Genomic DNA, 18,659 nt, shown 5'->3' on the forward strand with positions numbered 1-18,659 from the left:
GGAGGGGGATGCAGAAGGGAGCCTTGCCCTAAGGCAAGTTTCACTAGAGGGGCAGAGCAGAGAGCTGCACCCAGGACTCTCAGGGGATGCCAGGCCAGAGCTGCATTTACTTTCTAAATTATACACTGCCACAGCAAGGACTACTGGGAAAATACTCCTGCTATTTCCCAAAGGACTCTTACAGAAATATCTGCTTCACTCACATATCCCAGGGAACCTTCTGTGAAAAGACCACAAGAACTTGGGATTTGGAATGTGAAAGTAAAGCCTCTTCATAACTCTGTAACGTGCTTACCCAGGCAATTTCTAATAAAGGGTGATTCAGCCTCTGAATCAGAAAGAAAAATTATCTTGCCTGTTGAGAAAGATGGAATAAGGTTTGGCTGCAGGAACAGGACTGAAGTCTGGATGCTTAACTCAAATGACTAAGAGCTTATTTTTCACAACCCAAATTCTGGCTACCCCAGAATAGCACCAAATCCACAAACCAAAAAATAATGTTATAAAAAAATAAAGTTTCATACTCAAATTAAGCAATTATTTAGAGGAACTAAAAATGAAACAGAAACCAATCCTAGAATGTGAATCAAGTGAAGTGAGCCACAGAGCCTGCCATGCCCCTTTAGACTTATCTGGAAACTTGAAATTTTACATTTACCACAACCCCACCTCTTGCTCTGCCCAAAAGAGGTCTGGCTGCAACTTTTAAAGCTGCACTGTGCCCATGTCTTTGGAAGCTTGTAAATAAATTCTCCCCACCTTTGAGCTCTGTTCAACTCTGCAGGCCTTGGCCTTGAATTCCTGGCTGTTTTGCAATGTGGGTAATAACTTTGTTCTCCTGGATACAACCACACAGTTGTCTTACATACCTTGCAAGAGGTACAAAGCCAAACAGATATCTGGCAAAAGAAAAAGCTAGAAATATATTTAAATCCCTGTGCTCTCTGGCACTTGAAAGGTGAAATTTAAAGGTTGCATTCTGCAGAGATACCATCAAATGTAAATATTACAGATTTATAAATAGCCTATAGTGTTGCACATTCTTGCAATACTTCTCAGTGCAGATTTCATCTAGGCCACATATGATAACATTATCTCCTTTGACTATGCAAACCTTCCAAAACACATTTGTTCTTGCCTGTCCTAAAATCCAGGGCACACAGTCAATAGTCACATTCCTCATCTTATCTTTCCCATCTCCACGCTCTTTGCCTGTTAATGCTGTCACCATAGATTTTTTTATTATCAATAATCCCTTGTGTTCAGTGGGAATTTATTATTTATAGTGCCTTTAGCTCAGACATCTTGCTTTCAAGTCTCTATTATTTAGGTAAAGTTAGTACAGAATTCACAGTGGTAGCCACCACTTCAACACATGGAAGAGAGTGGGGAAATCACATCCCCAATCCCACATCTTCCCTCCCCTCTGTTCCAGCCCTGGAGCCTTCCCTCTCTCCTGCAATACCCCAAAAAGGATCCTTTGCATTGCTCAGGGCACACAGGGCTGCCAGTTCCAAAATTCCAGAAACATTTAAGTTTTTCAGATACATTGATATTCTTTTCCACAGCTGAGCTGTTAATGCCAGGCCAATAAAAAAATTGGAATAAATAAAAATTGGAAGGGAAAACCCAGCCTATACAGTGTATTTTCCCACCAGAGCCATTTGCAGTGTGTCTTGTGACCACTGCACACACAGAGGCACCTGTAAAAGAAGTTTTGCAGCTCAAACCCCTGAAGTTCTGATCCAGTTTAGGCAAATGAGAAAAATGAAGAAGTAAAAACTGAGTCATCATCTTTGCATGTTTCTGACTGAAAGATAAATCAATGAGCAGTAAAGGAGATGAGGCCCAGGTTGCAAGGCTCACTGGAAAGGCTGCAGAGGAACAAAGGAAGAGCAGTGAGGCTTTATTGGAAGGGAGTGATGGCAGCATCAACAATAACCTGAGCACCACTGGACTCCTGAGCAGGGCTCCTTGAAGGCTCTGGTGTGATACTCTCTCCATGTGCCACTGACTCCAAGGTTCCTGCAGCTCATGGCCTGGAATTGCCTCAAAGACTTCCCCATGGATTTTCTGACACATTAATGTATTTACATACAGAAACCCATGGACTGTTATGGCTTGGTCAAGAGCCTAAGCTCTTGCCATTAAGAGCCTGGAGCCAGGAATCTCAGATCCCTTTCTGGGCCACAGACTTCTTTTGGGACAAAACCTGTCTTTGGATGGCATTTTCTCACGTTTTACTGCAGTGGGGTGCTTTGGCATAAATTATTTGGCAATCTTCAACAGAGATGACAGAAACTGTAATAAATCCTAATCATATAAATTCTGTGCACACAGCAGAACTGAGCAATTCCATCAGTTCTGCTGTTTCTCTAAATTGTTTTCTCTGAACCATTTAATACCCTTTCAATAAATACATAATAAATAAAATGTTGCAGGAAAAAAAAAAGAACCATTTGTCTATCTTCTACTTGCTAAGAACAGGTCTTCATGATAATTACCAAAAGCAAAATACATATTTTATAATATTATTAAAATGGCCTTTATAACATTAGTGAACTTCATGATTAAGGTGCTTAATCTTAAGGCACTTAATTCAGGTGAGTAACCTGAATATTGCTCCCTTTGCATGTATTAAACACAATATTATTACCCACCATTCCTCCCCCTTTAACTTCATCCTCACACAGAGCACAGCCTGCAGCCAGTCAGGATGCAGGCAGGGATGCAGTGACAGCAACTGCCCCTCCCATCTCCTCTGCACTCCACACAGACACCACAAAGTGCAGCATAAGAAAGAAATCTTGTGGTTTAACCACAGCTGAATGCTACTCTGAGGATTCTCCTCTTGCTCTTGCTGAAGTCTCCTGCAATGCTCAGGAAGTCAGCTGAGCCCCACAGGTACTCTCTAATTGCCTGTTCCTCATTTCCCAGGGGCTGCACTGCAGCTGGATTTGCCAAAGTCCTGGGCACCCCCAGCTGGGGCACAGCTTGGGTTTGAAAAGCTCCACTGAGTTCAAGAGCAATCTGTAGCTGTGGGGGAACCCAAACCAAGCCACTCTCATCTGAGATATTTCATAGGCAGCTCAGAAAATTTGGGGGAATTTTACAAGTTTAACCTCTTCACCTGCTGCACACACACAAAGTAGAGACAATGCAAACTCATCTTAAAGCCATGTTGTGAAAATAACAGTGATCCAGGCATTAGAGTGAAAACACCTCAAACCAGGAGGAAATGAACAAAAACCCAAACCCTGTTTTCAGAGCAGGTCTAAGCTAACCTGAAATAGAGAAATCCATACACTGAACAAGGACAATGAAACCAGCTATTGAAATCAATCATTTACCACTCCAGTGTTTTTGTCTGCACTGAAAAATCCTTAAGTGGGATAGAAAATACAGAGTGCAGGATAGTCAAAAGTATAAACACAGCATAGATCCTGACATCCCCTACATCTGAATGCTCTGTTTACCAACACAAAAATGTTATTTATGAGGGAGCTTTGTGTATGTGAGAGCAGACTGATCATTACAGATTTGGAACTTGGCTGAACTTGGGATGATTTTAAGGGTGACGGGGCAAGACATGCCCAGAACAAAATTCATCCCTCAATAAACCTCAAATCCAAGTAACTGGCAAATTACTGACACTAAATTGTATTTTATGTAGTCAAAACAACTTTTTCCTCTAGTCTTATTACTGGAAAAAGTTGAAAAAAATCTGCCCAAACAACTCCAAGATGTGTGAGGCCATGCAGACCAAGGCAATCCCATCAGGAAGTTCTTGGTCCACCCAATTCAGCCTCTTTGCAGAGGCACAGTAGAGTTCCCTGCAAAGAGCACTCATAACATTGACCTCACCACAGCCTCATTTTCCCTGACATCTCCTTTTTTTTCTTTTTACACGAGATTTATCACATTAGTCACAGATCTGATGTCTTCACCAAGATAAACCACTCTCTCAATTTACAGATATTTTGCCTGAGCAAGGACAATGACTTTGGTGGTTATTTTTGTTTCTTTCCACAATGAACTCTGATACTGCCCTAGAGGCTAATTACATCAGGAAAGTAATCAACATTTTGAGATGCCTTTTCCTGATGCTGTCTTCAAACCACATCTATTCAGCTTTCATCACTGCTCTCCCTTCAAACACCCCTTATCCAGAAGGATCTGCTTTGGAACAATTCAGATGGTTGATGCTTCCTTGATAGGCAGGATCTGTCACTTGATGCTGAGATTTGCAGGCTGCAAAGGCAGTTCCATCCACACATTGAGTGGTTCCAGCACTCTTATAGTGAATTAGATCAACCCTGATGCACCAAATATAACCTAGGGTCTCGATAGAAAGTTCTTTAACTTCTTCAATGCTGCTGTGCTGTCATTAATTAATGCCCAGAAGGGATAAACTCAAGTATCTGCATGCATTAGGTTTAATATTTTACTTCTGCCTATTTCTCACATCTTCTGGAGAAGTACATGTCTTCCACTTTGTTTTGATTTTGTAACATTGTATTGATGACTTTATTGTTATTAATCTGTACCTCATACTTCTGCTTGAAAATAATTTACAAAAGCAGAGGAATCAATTACTTAACACAGCCCTCAGCATCTTTTACTGCCACTTCTTCATTTGCTTTGCTCAAACACAGCCTAATTTTTCTGGTATAGTAAAGAATCAAAGACTTGAATAAAAGACTTGATACCTTTATTAATGCCTGATTGATCCAATAATCAAAACTAGGAATTATCTTCATTTCAGCGTTATATTACACAAAATTGTGCCACTACACTGCTTTAAAAAAAAAAAGTAATTTTCTACCACTCTGATTTTGTTTTATTTTAACTGAAATAATAAAATCAATAATTCTTAAACTCATTTATCTGATTGTTCTCTTCTTTCAGTAAGGGTCATTACCTCCATGTCTTTCAACCCCACTATACTTATTAGTTGGTTTTATTTTCCTCAATTCTACTGGGCTATACCAGATCCTTTGTGTACCTTATGTTTTTTTTCTATCTTACAAAGTCTATGGGTAAGTAATTTGCTGCCTCTTTTTCTCCATTTCAAGCTATCAATAAAACAGGTGAAATTAGAAGATACTTATTTCATACTTCCTGACTTGTGGGGCAATCAATAACACATTATATTTTAAGAAGAGAATTTAAAATAAATGCAATCAAACTCAAGAAGTCTGAGACTGTTTGACCAATTCTGCAGCCACTGTGCAGAGGAGCACAACTCACAGCCCATCCTGGAGGGAAACAGCCCAGGAACACTCCCCACTGCTGCCCCAGCCTTTAACACTGCATGGAAAAAGCACTTTGGCCAACCAGCAGAAATACCAAACGTGCCTCATAGCTCCTGCAAGCCTTCCATGGGAACACTTGGAAACAACGAGGGAAACTTTGGCATATTCTGCTGAGTAAGAGCCTCATACATCCAAACTTTTCTAACCTCATTTCTGGCGAATTTCAAGATGTAAAAATACAATCCTGTGTGGATAGACAGGAAGATGTAAATGTTGAAGTTGGAACACAGACCTCATGGGGACAGAGTTAAATGGAAGAACCTTGGGTTACTGGAGGGTCAGAGGCACAAAGACAGCACAGTTCCATGGAATGGCAGCAGCACCATCTGCTCTGGGACTCCCCTCTCCTATATCCTTGATTTACACAATGTACAGAGCCTGAGTATTCCCCAAAATACTTACTGACTTCTACTTTCACAGTCAGTGAGCAAACAAATAGAGCTTCAAAACTCAACTCCCAATTCAATGCAAACTCCAATAGGCTTTTCAGGAAAAAGGCAGGAAGGCATCTAAGACTTTTGGTTTAGTTACTCATCCCACAAGTTAGGGTTTGTTGTATATTGCAGTTTCTAACAAGCCTCTAGTGGGCTACAGTTCCCAGTAATTCATGATTATTTGTTCCCTTTTCTCTAAATAATACAAATTTTGGCTCTCATGTTCTTACACAAAGATATATACGAACAAGAAAAAAGGGCAAACCAATGTATTTTATTTTGAGCTAAGAAGGTCCATGATTTCAGAAAATAAGAAACATGCAAATAATATACCAGATTATATACATACATACTTATGTTTCTATATAACTAGTAAAAATAAAATAAAATTAGGGGGAAAAGCCTCACTGAATGGGGAGCATATGAACTGTAAAGAAAAGGTAGAGATAATACAGTTCTATCTCACCTCAGAAAAAGTTCAAGTGCAAATTCTGGTTTTATTTTTAAAGCAATTTTACTTTTTCTCTTTTTTGGTGCCTTATTTAAAGAAGTTATGTATTGAAAACACCAAATTTAGTAGTTTGGAAAAAAATCAACAGCAAATTTAATCATAGTTGAAAACCACAATTTCTATTTATTGACTGCTAAATGAACTTAGAAAAAAGGAAAAAAATGTATAGAGTGATGTCTCATAGATTACTTTCCCCTCATATAATTTTTAATAAAAATTCTGAAGTTTTGGGGTGGAAGCAAAAGTTGACATTTACTGACATTTAGTAGTTAAACTGTAATCCTTCCAGAGAATGAATAGCAGGAAAAGGTGGGGGTGGAAGAGAAGGGAATCAACTTCTGCTCTGATTACACAGAAGAAAAAAGTTAAAAAGCATGGAATAAACTGAATGAAAGCACAAACCCACGAGTATTTGCAGATGAAGTTCTCCCAAACAAGGGGGAGGATGTCAGAGTTCCCAGAATACTGATTTGGGGCTCCCTGGAAATACTCCCTAGGAAACAGGCAGGCAGCTCTGGACCATTAATGGCCAGCAGTCCCACCAAAATGGGAGAGATCACTGCTCCTGGTGTCCCCGTGACCAACACACCCTGACAGCTCCCAACGTGCACAGGGCTCTATTTGTGTGCTGAGGAAGGTGCTTGATAAATGCAATGAACCCCTTTTCTACAAGTAAACAGAAAATTAGAAAACCCCCACAAGGGACATGACTGCTCTGTGCAGATACAAAGCACCAGTCAAGAATTCTGTATTATGATGCAACAATATGTGCACAGAAATCTAAAGATTGCTACAGTCCACAGGTAGAGGGTATTTCAATGAGTAACTTGCAGATTTAGATTAAATGTGGTATGAAAGTGTAAATTATCTTATTACAGTTAATTTATTTTTTAATTAAAGTTTAAGTATCATTTGAAGGCTGGAACAGACACCTTAATGCAGCCTAATTTCTCACTGCATTGGAAAAGTTCCTCCTATGAATGGTTTCAAGTTAAGAAGTTGAAACAGAGGGAGTTCTGGTGAGCTCTTTTGCAAAAACATCCAAACCTGTCAGACTTGGGAGCTTTAAAGGATACTGGTCTTCAGAGAAGGTGAGGAGCCCTTGGTAATAAGAAGCAACACAAACCAGAACATTTATACTAATAATATATTAACAGTGTTAATCTCAGCCAAAGAGCATTTAATGCTCTTGTGCACATAAAGGGGGAATGACAAGCAGCAGCCTCCTGGTAATCCCCTACACAGCAGAAGCCAAGGGATGATGGGACACATTAATGTTATTAATTTTTAATATAAAACAGAGCAATGCTCCTTGGTGATGAAGGTGCTGTGTTGTGCACACGAGAAGGGGGTGACCAGTGGTGATAATAACAACACCTCCCCCTACCAAGCCATTCCTATTTTAACTTGCCCAAATGCAGATGGAAGATCAAGGTAAACAACAGAAATTTTCTTTTTGGTCTGCCCAGTCACAGCATCCTCAAGAAGCAGAGATAAATATCTGGAACTTGCATGACTGAGTTAGAAAGCTGTTGTTGAGCTCTCAGTACAGTCACAGCACCTGAGTGGCCTCAGGTGCTCAAATTTAGGGTTTACACAAACAAAACCAGAGAACACCAATCTCCTCATGAGCTTTGATGCTCGGGACAGATGGCACAGAAGGGAGAAGATGGCACAGATGGGAGAAGATCCACACTGAGCAGGATGATGGATGTTTTCCCATGCTACCCTCAGAGATTTCTGTCCCCCAGCCCTGTCTCACACTGACTGCCCAGGCTCCAGCTTGAGCCATTCTCCTCCTCCAGAACTGCCCTCCTGTGAAAGCTGCTCCCTTCTTGCAGGACAGAGGAAAAATCCTGGTTTGCTTTCAGACCCAAGCAATCCTACACAGTTATTACCTCACATTGCCAAAAATGAAGACTGCCACAAACAGCAAGAACCATTTAACAATAAATTACTACTGCTGTGTTGGATGTTTCATTGAACCAACACTTGGGAGAACTTTTACTTATTTTCCCTGGGAAACTTGGCTTTTGTGCACATAACAGCATTCACCCTCCCTCACACCTCCACAACTGATTCAGACAGCAGAGAGGTGGGAAAGACTCAGAACTAATTGCTCTTGTATGAAGTGTTTTATCAATAATTTGTACTGCTGTTTTCTCCTCCTCTGAGTGCAGCAAGAGGTCAGTTTTGGCAGATCTTGAGAGTCTTGTCCCATTTTTCAACAGTAACACACAGAGAGTTAGACACTTGCCTGCCCAAGCCAAGGCAGTCACAGCTGTCACAGCAGAGACACCCTGGCAAGCAGGGGTTCTGAAATCCAGCTGGAAAGGAAAGTCACCCTCACACTCCCTTCACCTTCACAAGGCCTTTAACAGCAGCATCTCAGCACCAGGGAAAAGTTATTACATGGCTAAGAAACTGGAGAAAAGTTCTACCTGATACCAACCCACCAGAACTGGGACTGCTTCTAAATTAATTGACCCTTCCCCATGTGCCACTCTCACTTTGGCAGTCTGCTTCCCTGCACTCTTTGGAGGTGCTACTTAGTAGGTTTTCAAACATTAAAAAAAAAAAAAAAATCAACTTTAAACCTTCCCAACCATACATGACAAACCTGGAAAACCACCTAATTCCAGTACACAAGGCAGCTATGCAGATATTTTGCCCTTGGTAAGCATGACTTACATCCCTTGAACTCTGATGCAAAGCCAGATACTTGCTAAGAAACTGAAATGAAGAGTAAGAATACAACCAGCTACCAAAGTAGTTTGCAATTCTATTCCCAGTTCCAGATACAATGCTTAGCCTTTAAAAGCCAATAGCAGATATGCAAAAATTGAATTTAAACCTGCATTGAGGTGCATGATTTCATCATATATTTAAGCCAGTTTAAAGTATTAACTACCCATGTCTGAAGTTTCAGCCTTTGGTTTTAACTGTCTTTAGCAGTTGGGTTTTAGCCTAACTCATATTAAATGTGCAAATAAGAAGCAGAATGTGCCTGAAAAGAGCTTTCAATAATATTACACTGTTTTTATTTCCACAGGCCAAGTCTCATAAAGCACCCTCCTCCCTGCCCTTCAGAAGAAGGGGAGAAAAAAAGGATCTAAATGTGAATAGCTGTTGTAAAAAACCTATTTCACCTTATGTTTACACCTAAGTTTGGACAAGTACAAGTTGCCCAGGAAAATACACCCTTAACATGAAATTATTGTGCAAGGGATGGACATTACCCAGAGGCAGAGGCACCAGCAGAGCTGAGGCCACAGCTCCATTTGCCTCTCCTTAGACAGGAGGATATTGTACCCCTGAAGCAGCAGTACATTTAACACAAGAGAAACAATAATATGCCTTCTGAAGCTCGAAGTTTCATTATTTATCCTGACAGTTTTGTGTTTATCAGTTGTAACAACAGGATCTGGAAGATCACAGCTAAATTTGTACAGTATATTAAAACTACAGGGGGTTTCTTCCCATTTGAAATGCTCAGAGAAGCCCTGTTTTCTTTCAAGCTCTCCATAGCATCACAACCTCTCAGCTCCTGAGGCAATGAATTTCACAGGTTAACTGTGTTTTAGAAATTCCTTTTAAATAATCTAATATTCCAAGGTCAATAGCAGCAAGGCTCAGTTCCCACCCTAGGAAATGGGTGCCTCGGAAAACCCAACCAAGCAGGTTTAATTGAAGCAGGTTTCACATTACTGGGCAAGGTGAAAGGATTGACAACTTTTCATGTTATCATTCACACACAGACATTGAACATGGGTCAGAAAGAATAGTGTTCTGCTCCTCTTTATCACAGACTTACTGCTACAGGGTTTGTATGTATGCAAAAGCCCTATTTGTCCACAGGAAAACTCCTTAAAAAGCAGAGGACACAGCAGCGCCCTTACAACAGAGGCTTGAAAGAACAGGAAGCTTCAAAGCCTCAAGGAACCACCAAGCCCCATCTACCTCCCAAGTGTCAAATTTGGACTGTAAATTGATTGGAAAGGGAAGAGTAGAAGAAAATGAAAGGCTTTTACTCTTCACCAAGACAATGGGGACGTTGTGCTGTAGCGTGGCTGCAGCAAGGCCGGTACCGCGGCACCGCAGCTGAGCCAGAAAATACAGCGCCCTCCCCTCCCTACCTTGGATCTCTGACATCTTTGGTGCTAACAACTCGTTGCTGTGGAAACCAGACTGCCTCTGACAAAGCCACATTGACTAAAAGCAACATGTGGGAAAATGCAATAAGGCCCTGAGAGAAATTAATCTTTTACACGAAAAATAAATATAATTTTGGTTAAAAATTAAGCAAGTAAAGGGGAGTATTTCTCGGAGTTAGAACAACAGGCAAGGATGACACTGGCAAATGCTAGGCCTTGTGGCAGTGGAAAGGGATTTTAAGGACATTTAATTCCTGAAATATATGGCAAATTCAGGGCTAAGGAGTACACAGGAGTCCAACACAGAACACAGGTGTGTGAGGCAGCTGCTCCCTACCCAGTTTTAAACTGCTCTCCTTTGAAAACAAAACTCCACCCAGCCCCACCCCACAGTACAACAGAAGGCAAGGCTGGCACAAAGCAGCACTGAAGGGCTTTCACAAGGCCCAGGCTGACTCACACCTGGGCAAAACACCCAGCCAAAACCTCAGCACAACCCAGGCCTGGCCAGAGATCATGAGTGCTCCACGCCCTGCCATTCCCAAACCATTTCTATATCTCAGAAATGCCATCCAAAAAACCCATAAACAAACAATTTTTTTTCTGATTTCTCCCCTTGCAACAGTCTCAATAAATCTGTCCTCAGCCTTTGTTGACTCAGATCCCAGGAGCTGCTTTAGGGCCTGTTACTTGGAATGCCAGCATCCTTAAGAGTATTCAAGAAAAAAAAAATCCTGGGAAAAAACCCATGGACAAGAGCCAGAGTTTGAACTGGCAAGACTTAAGATCTGTGCACAGTGCAACTTTAATAAGACTGGCTCCTTATCCAGATCATCTGAAATTACTCATAAAGATGGCGCACTCCGAGTGATTTGTTTGGGTTTTGGGGGTTTTTAAAACAAATTCAGCAAGCAAATTTCTCTGGAAGAAAAGTTAACTTTTATACAAATCTAATATTTGAGTTTTTTCTTAATACAGGCCATGAAAGCTCCAGTGCAAAGTGCCAGGTATCACAAAGATTCAGGAACTGGGAGGCCACTCATGATTTACATGCTGAGCAAGAATCCTCTCCCCTTCAGTGCCGAGGTATTAAAATGCTGCAGCGTTACAGCTTAATCCCATTTACGGAGCTTTGAATCATCTTAAGCACTTAGGAAGTCTGTGTAAAATGCCACAATCCCTGCAGTTTATACACCCTAATCCAGACAGACCACACCAGCAGCTTCCACTGCTGCTGATGGAAAGAAGTTCTCACGGTTTCCCATTAGTTAAGCAGGGCATCTACTGTCTAGCTCCAGCCCTGGCCACATCCCTTCCCATCACTGTCACTGTGTCCTCAGAGAGTGCAAGAGCCACGTGGACTGCACACAACTCTGCAGGGCCAAAAGACATCAAACACATAAAGCTCTGCACACTAATAATGGTGCTAATAGAACATTACACACCATCCTAAAGTCTGCTGTTCTAAAAACACATTTATCATGGAAAACCGAAACAGGGAAACATTCAGGTCATGTGAGAAATGGGAACTTCTTCAGGGTCAAGCAAAGATCAACTGCAAAAATATTTAGGGATGCAAAATGCTGCATGATGGTGTAAATAAATCAAAGATTGTATCATTTTTTAAAAGAAAAAAATAAATCACTGTATACAGTGAAGGGATTAAAACAGAACAGTCTTCATAGGTAAGATACTAATCCACTAACTTCCTCAAATTTGCATTGGTTCCTGCTCCCAATAACAGTGACACCTCCTTTCTCTGTGCTTCCCATGAATTTATCACAGCATGAACATAATCTCTGCTTTCTGCTGAAACTGAACTGGCACAAAAGACAACAAGAAGCCATTCATTCTCAGGCCAGGCCACTCTTAACACAGGGTGCTACCACAGACAGAGGAAAACATACTAAGGAAAAAGGGATGTGTGTGAGCCTTGACATTCAGGTATGGACCTGATTCTTCCCAAATGTTATCAGGTCTTTCCAGTCTGAGAATCTCTCTACATGACCATAAGTAAATACACCTGAAGTACACTTGTGTTGTAAATTAAGTTTAAAATTCTTGCATCTTGCTCCTTTACACTTAAGCTGATTTACAAAATCCAGTTACCTGTAACGAGACTCCCACTAGCACAAATCAGCGAGGTTTGCTTTGGTTAAATGGCACAGGAGGATTTATACTCTAAAGCGAGGAGGGGCAGACAGGGAAGAGCCTTCTAGTCCGAGGAGGGCGTCAGGCGATCCGCGGTGTCTGGCCGAGGCACACACGTGCTCCCAGCACCTTCCCGCAGCTGAGTAAGGCACTTATCTGGAGCTTTATCAGGTCTTTGAACCTGGCAAGGGAGGAACACGCCTTGATCTTCCCCAGCTTTGCTGCCGTGCAAGTCAGGCTATAACGTGTGCCAGCTTGCTGAGAGACTGGGGGAGAACAGAGAAAGTGCAAAGTAGCATCAACATAGCTTTGCTTTTTCAAGATGACTTAATGGTTTATAGCATTTGGCTGTTTCTGCTTCTTAGGCTTAATTAATTGCCATTGAATAACATAAATTTATTACATATGGTTCCATTATTTCAGACTGAGCCCATCTTTTTATTTTTTTAATTATTTGCTATATTTCAAATAAAGAGCAGACCAGTCAAGAATGTCAGATCTTCAAAGTAAATGGATAAGTCCTCGTTTTTTAAAAATTAACTAGTCCAACTAACACTTTGAAAGGTGCCAGTCTGGCCCCAATAAGTATAAAGTGCTCAAAGACTCTGGTCTTGAATGACTCACTGGTTTAAAAACAATTCTTGTAGCAGTAGAAACGACCCACTTTTTAATCGACTGGAAGTTATTTTAGGTATTTTATGCATATTTACATAATAGTCACCAAGATTGGCACTGAAGGATAAAATTCAAGGACCAGTCTGATGCTATCCATATTTTAGGCACTCCTCTGTAGACAGGGCTGCCATTTCACTAGAACTCTTCTGAACTCCTATTCATTCTATGCTGTATCCAGCTTTGATCTACAGCACAGCTCCCAGACTTTGTTACCCAGACCAAGCTGTGTTACTGACACTGAATTCACTGTAGCATGAGATAAACCAGCATAAACCCTCTGCAGGAAGCATGGTAGGTAAGAGAGAACTACAGAATACTAAACTAGAAAGTGCTGATTTCCTCCAGAAACACACAATCATTCCAGAAGAGCTGCTTTGCCCTGGGTAAAGCCTGTTACACTTGGTTCCCCGAACTGTCATCACAGTTCTAAGCTTAGCACACCATTCTTCTTCCTTATGCCAAAAATGCTGAAATGTTTCATTCCTAATCTGGCATAATTCTCTTCTAAAAATGCAATCTGCAGCATCTCAGAAGATTGGTAACATTTCCTATTCTACAGGCAATCATCAGCCTAAAATAACCTTCACTTTCACTGTGTGCAGTGCTTTCTCCACTGCTGCATCATTTTCTTTGGTCATCATCTTACTTCAGGCAGCAAGCAGGGGATTTTACAAGCACCAGCTATTTAGATAATTTGCAAAACAAATACTTTGGACTGTACAGCCTCCTGTTTGTAAGCAATCATGACCTAGCTTCAGGGTAAACTAACTGGAAACAGACTATCCCAATAATAGCTTTTGCAGAACTATTTAATGTAATCAGAAACATTAAAATTGAGTGGGAGAAACAAGCATAGCTCAAGACTAAATGAAACTGAGGCAGAATGCCTGTCTGTCCACAGCAACTCACCTATGGAAAGCAGAACAACATTCTCTAGATAGTCCTATGTGCAGGTCCCAAGAATAATTTTGGGAAGGACTTATTTTGCAAAATTTTTTTCTCCATTACCTGTTTTATTTCCTTCTGAGAAGAAAGTTATGCTAACACTCTTATGCATAGCAGCAGAGACTCCTACTCTACAATTATAATTTCTATCGTTCACTAAATATTCTTCAAACCTAAAAGGCAAGGAGGGTGTTCAATTTTGTGTTTGCTTTTTGCTTTATTTAACATTTGGGCTATGTCTATTTGTCTTCAAATCAGCAAGTTACAGTCACTTTTCTGCTGGCACTCAGCAGCACAACACATTTTCCATGAGGCAGGGGATGCCTTAACTCACTTTTTATTCCAGAGGATAAGGTCTGTGTGTAGATGTGGTACTTGGGGACATGGTTCAGTGATGGGCTTGGAAGTGCTGGGTTAATGGCTGGACTTGATCTTCAAGGCTTTTGCCCAACCTAAACAATTCCATAAAGTAGCAGGTCCATTCATACACCCTCCACCTGAGCCTGGACGTGTGGGGTGGCTGGAGGATCTGCAGTACACAGGGCATGTGCCCAGTGCTCAGGGGAGAAGCATTTTACCACAGCTACTCAGGAGTTACCCATCCCCAAAGTGCCAATGCTCCCATAACCAAGGTACTCAGCTTTCCTGAAGTTCCAAGGGTCTTTGTTTTGTGGCTATGCCTGAATTGTCCTTCCTTTTCTTCTGGAAAGAAGCACCATCTGTTTACTGAAGATAAATAGTATGGCAATGATGTTCAACACTGTTTTTATATCCTGAAACATCCACCAAAATCCTGAAGGTGCAGATGCAGAGAAGCCCCAATACCCTGCAGGAGGCTCTCTGCCTCTCTGTTCTCTCTATTCTTATTATTTCTTAATTCCAGCTCTGAGCCCTTCCTGCCATCTTCCACAAAAATAAAGGAGACCATCAAATACATTGAGGTATTATTTTGACACCACTTAGCAGGAATTTGTGCCAAAAAAGAAATGAGGGAGAAGGAAAGAAAGAACAAGGAGCTTTAGGTTGGGGTTTTTTTCATGGAAGGCAAGTCCCAGGATTTCACACTTATCCTCACAGGTAACCAGCTATTTTGGTTTCCTCCTCTCCCTAAAAAGGGTGAGGAATGCAAACACCAGCAGAGAACACTGGGCCAGATGTCAGTGTTACAGAAGTGGAGGTTAAACCTGCCCTAAAGCCCCAAAAGGTAAAGTGAACAGAAGGGGGCAGGCCGGCAGAGAGGAGATAAAAATAGAAGAGTGACTAGACTTCACTTGACAGCTATTTCTGGATCAACTATGGAAAGAGATCTGAGAAGCTTTTCTATTTGTAAGGGAGGCAGAGACTAAAACATAGCTGCCTTCTAGAAGGCCACAGTCCTGCACAGCAGTTTTGTTTATGCTTCTACTTTTCTAAATCCTCGTGTTCTCACTATTTGGAAACAGTGCTGTTCAGCCAAAATGTCATTATGTGTCTAAGTGAGAAACCAGATGAGATTTTCTGGAGCAGGACAGCAATGCCTGTGGCATTTCAATTCAACAGAAACAAAGCTGACAGCACGTTGTAAACTGGGCAGCGAATCACAATGCCAAGCCGAGTAAACTAAGCCACACAGTATTTTAGGAAAATAACCAAAAGCCTGCACTATCTCCAAAAGGATGTCTTGTGTTTTCCCACTCCAAAATGATTAATGAAATTCTAACCTGTTCCAATTATGGATACAGACTAACAACAACAACAACAGGGACCTTCCAATTACAGAATGGAGTGTTTGACTGATGTATGGCTCTGGGAATGAATATTTTTTCCTGTTCAAGCCCTTTCCTCTTGAGTACCTCTGCTAGAATTCCTTTCATTGAGTAATTTCTATCCAGACCCTGGCTGTGCTGGCTCTGTTCCCATTTAAAAGAAAACCTGCAGGCAGAAAGCAGTGTGATCTGCCCAGTCAGGAGCTGCTTTAATGGGCAAGTTTGATCTGAAGGGGGACAGCCTATTACACTTTATCTTCAGCAGCAGGAGTGATGTTCTTCCTTTCCCAGGAGCAGGTTACAGCAAGCACTCTCATGCCTGAAGTATTTGTCCACAAATATACATAAATCTCAATGGATATGTGCAAGCAACCTCAAGAAAAAAATCCATCCAGCATCCCTTTTTTTCATGTTCAACTTACAACTCAGTCTTTTCATTTCTCTTTCCCTGTCATACCAGTTGGGTTTGCTCTGTAACAGCTTCATCAGTCTCCACTTTCTATTCCTGTAAGTGAATGATAACCCTGCCATCACACCTGAGAAGAACAAGCAGTGGCAAGGCCCTGTTGTCCCTACACAGAGAATTCTGCTGTGAAGCTGTTTCTGAATATTTTTTCCTAAGCTTCTTGTCCTTTTTACATAACTGCTTTGACTGGATGATTTGCTCTGAACTGTCAACTGGAGCAGGTTTGGGACTTGTGTGGCCCAGTTCAGGTTTCACAAGAAACAAAGGAAAAACTTCCTATGAATATTTTCATCGTTGCAAATATCTTCAGGGCTGGGAAAAGATGTTTCTATTCTTGCAAATTAACCAAGCAGAGTTTTTATCCCTCCTTGTTGGCTAATCTTCTCACTAGACCATCTTTGCAGAGAGCTGTGGATTCTCTCTGGGCTGCTGGCAGTTTTACTTAATTGCATGTTTAACTTTTTATTCAGCACTTAAACCCATAATGATGAGAAATGCACACATGCAAGCAGCAAACTATTATCTGCCATTCAAACTCCCTAGAGAACTTATAAACATCTTAATATTGCTGCCATACTTCTGTCCTGTCCAGAAAAAAAGTGCACACATTGCACAGCTGGATGGGAAACAGGATGACAAACATATTTACAGGGTAAGGTCAGTGATCCATAGCTATTGCTGACCTGTAATGACTGGGGAAGTGGAACTTTGGTCCTTAATATATATTAAAAGTTCTGAAAAAATCAGCCAACTCAATCAGTGCTAAACACAAACAGGTATTAGAGACTCCACCAATAGGTTCCTCCAACCCATCAAGCAGAATACATTCTATCAGGGCACAGCAATTCCCATTCTCTTCTCCCTCTCCCCAACTCTGAGGGCTAAAATAAAAAAATAGTTTCCAGATGCTAATATACGTTTTCTACTTCATTCCAGAACTACAAAATTTGCTCTGGAACATACTTGTTGCTACTGGATTGCCTTCTGGAAAGGCAACTTCTGTTTTAAAATGCTTCCAGCCCTTATGACTGCAAACCCTTTGAAGTGTGAATGATCTCTAACCAGCAACAAAGCCACTGAACTCTTCAGAAACAGCAGATCAGCTTCAGCATTCACTATTATCCTTCATCACAGTATGCTAACTTTAGAGATTAATGTTGCTAGCACTGCAGAAGGACCTGATTCATGGATCATCTCAGAGATGCAAAGATGTGACTCTCCCCATGGCAGGTGCAAAACCCCAGTACCTGCAGTCTGTTGTCAAAACCTCCAGTTTCCTATGATAAACTTCTGTCAGTCAGCTACGTGAAGCTAATACAAAAGAGTGTGACAAACTACATCAGAGTGTTGGAAACACGTGAATTAATCAGCAAATTATTGTATTATAAGCTTTTCTAGCTCCTCTATTAAATTATTTTTCCAGTACTCCAAGCTGCCAGGTATTTCCAGGCTTCTCTATCACAATGCAAAGGCTTTGGTGGGGACAGCAGCTCTGTTTGCTAGAGACCATCTCCAGGCCTTGGCAGAGCCTCCAGCTGACTCCTGGCAGATCCACTCTGCTCCCAGCACACATGGAGTGTGAATAGAGAAAGGAAGGATACCTGAGAGCTTCCTGGACCCACCAGATTAACACCAGCAAGGAATCTGTAACACCTCTAAGTAGCTCTCATGACAATTACTTCAGCTGCTTTTAGTCTTCTGGTACTGAACCATCCTGGTTCTCATTTAGGCTGCTTTTTTCCCAATAATGTGGTTTAAGAGCACCAAGGAAATTTTCAAGTTTAAAAGCTGCAGAACAAAAGGCAAGTAAGCTTCATGCTCTCCAATGAATGGCTATTGCTCCATTTATTTAAGTGGTACTTAGCACCATAAATATCTACTAAACTCACTTGCCATACTGGTGCTTTCCCAGGAAATATCCTTTGGTAAAGTGATCACAAAAATAAAGGAGGAAAATAAATGAACAACTAGAAATGCTCCTTAAGAAAAATCTTCATAGAGAGGAAAGACTGAAGATCAATGAACATTTAAGTATTTCACAGCTTAGGCCTATTCACTGCACAAGACCCAAAATAGTTTCCTTTGTGAGTATTGCATAATATGTTCATTCAAAATCTAACAAGTTTTCTCCAAGAACACACCAAGACACGGTTCTCTCCCCCGCTTTCTTGTCTTTTAAATATGAACATGAGAATTTCACAGCTGATAACATTATTCTGAAAATTACACAGAATATTCTGGAAAACGCTCAAGCTGGGACTCC

General features: G+C 41.1%; 1 protein-coding gene across 4 annotated transcripts in view; it reads right to left on the reverse strand.

Annotated features, from left to right (window-relative positions):
• MAPKAPK3 (MAPK activated protein kinase 3) overlaps nucleotides 1-18,659 on the reverse strand; it is a 49,328-nt gene that overhangs the window by 26,163 nt on the left and 4,506 nt on the right. The window lies entirely within an intron of this gene.

Source organism: Agelaius phoeniceus, chromosome 11, assembly GCF_051311805.1.
Source record: "Agelaius phoeniceus isolate bAgePho1 chromosome 11, bAgePho1.hap1, whole genome shotgun sequence".
NCBI lineage: Eukaryota > Metazoa > Chordata > Aves > Passeriformes > Icteridae > Agelaius > Agelaius phoeniceus.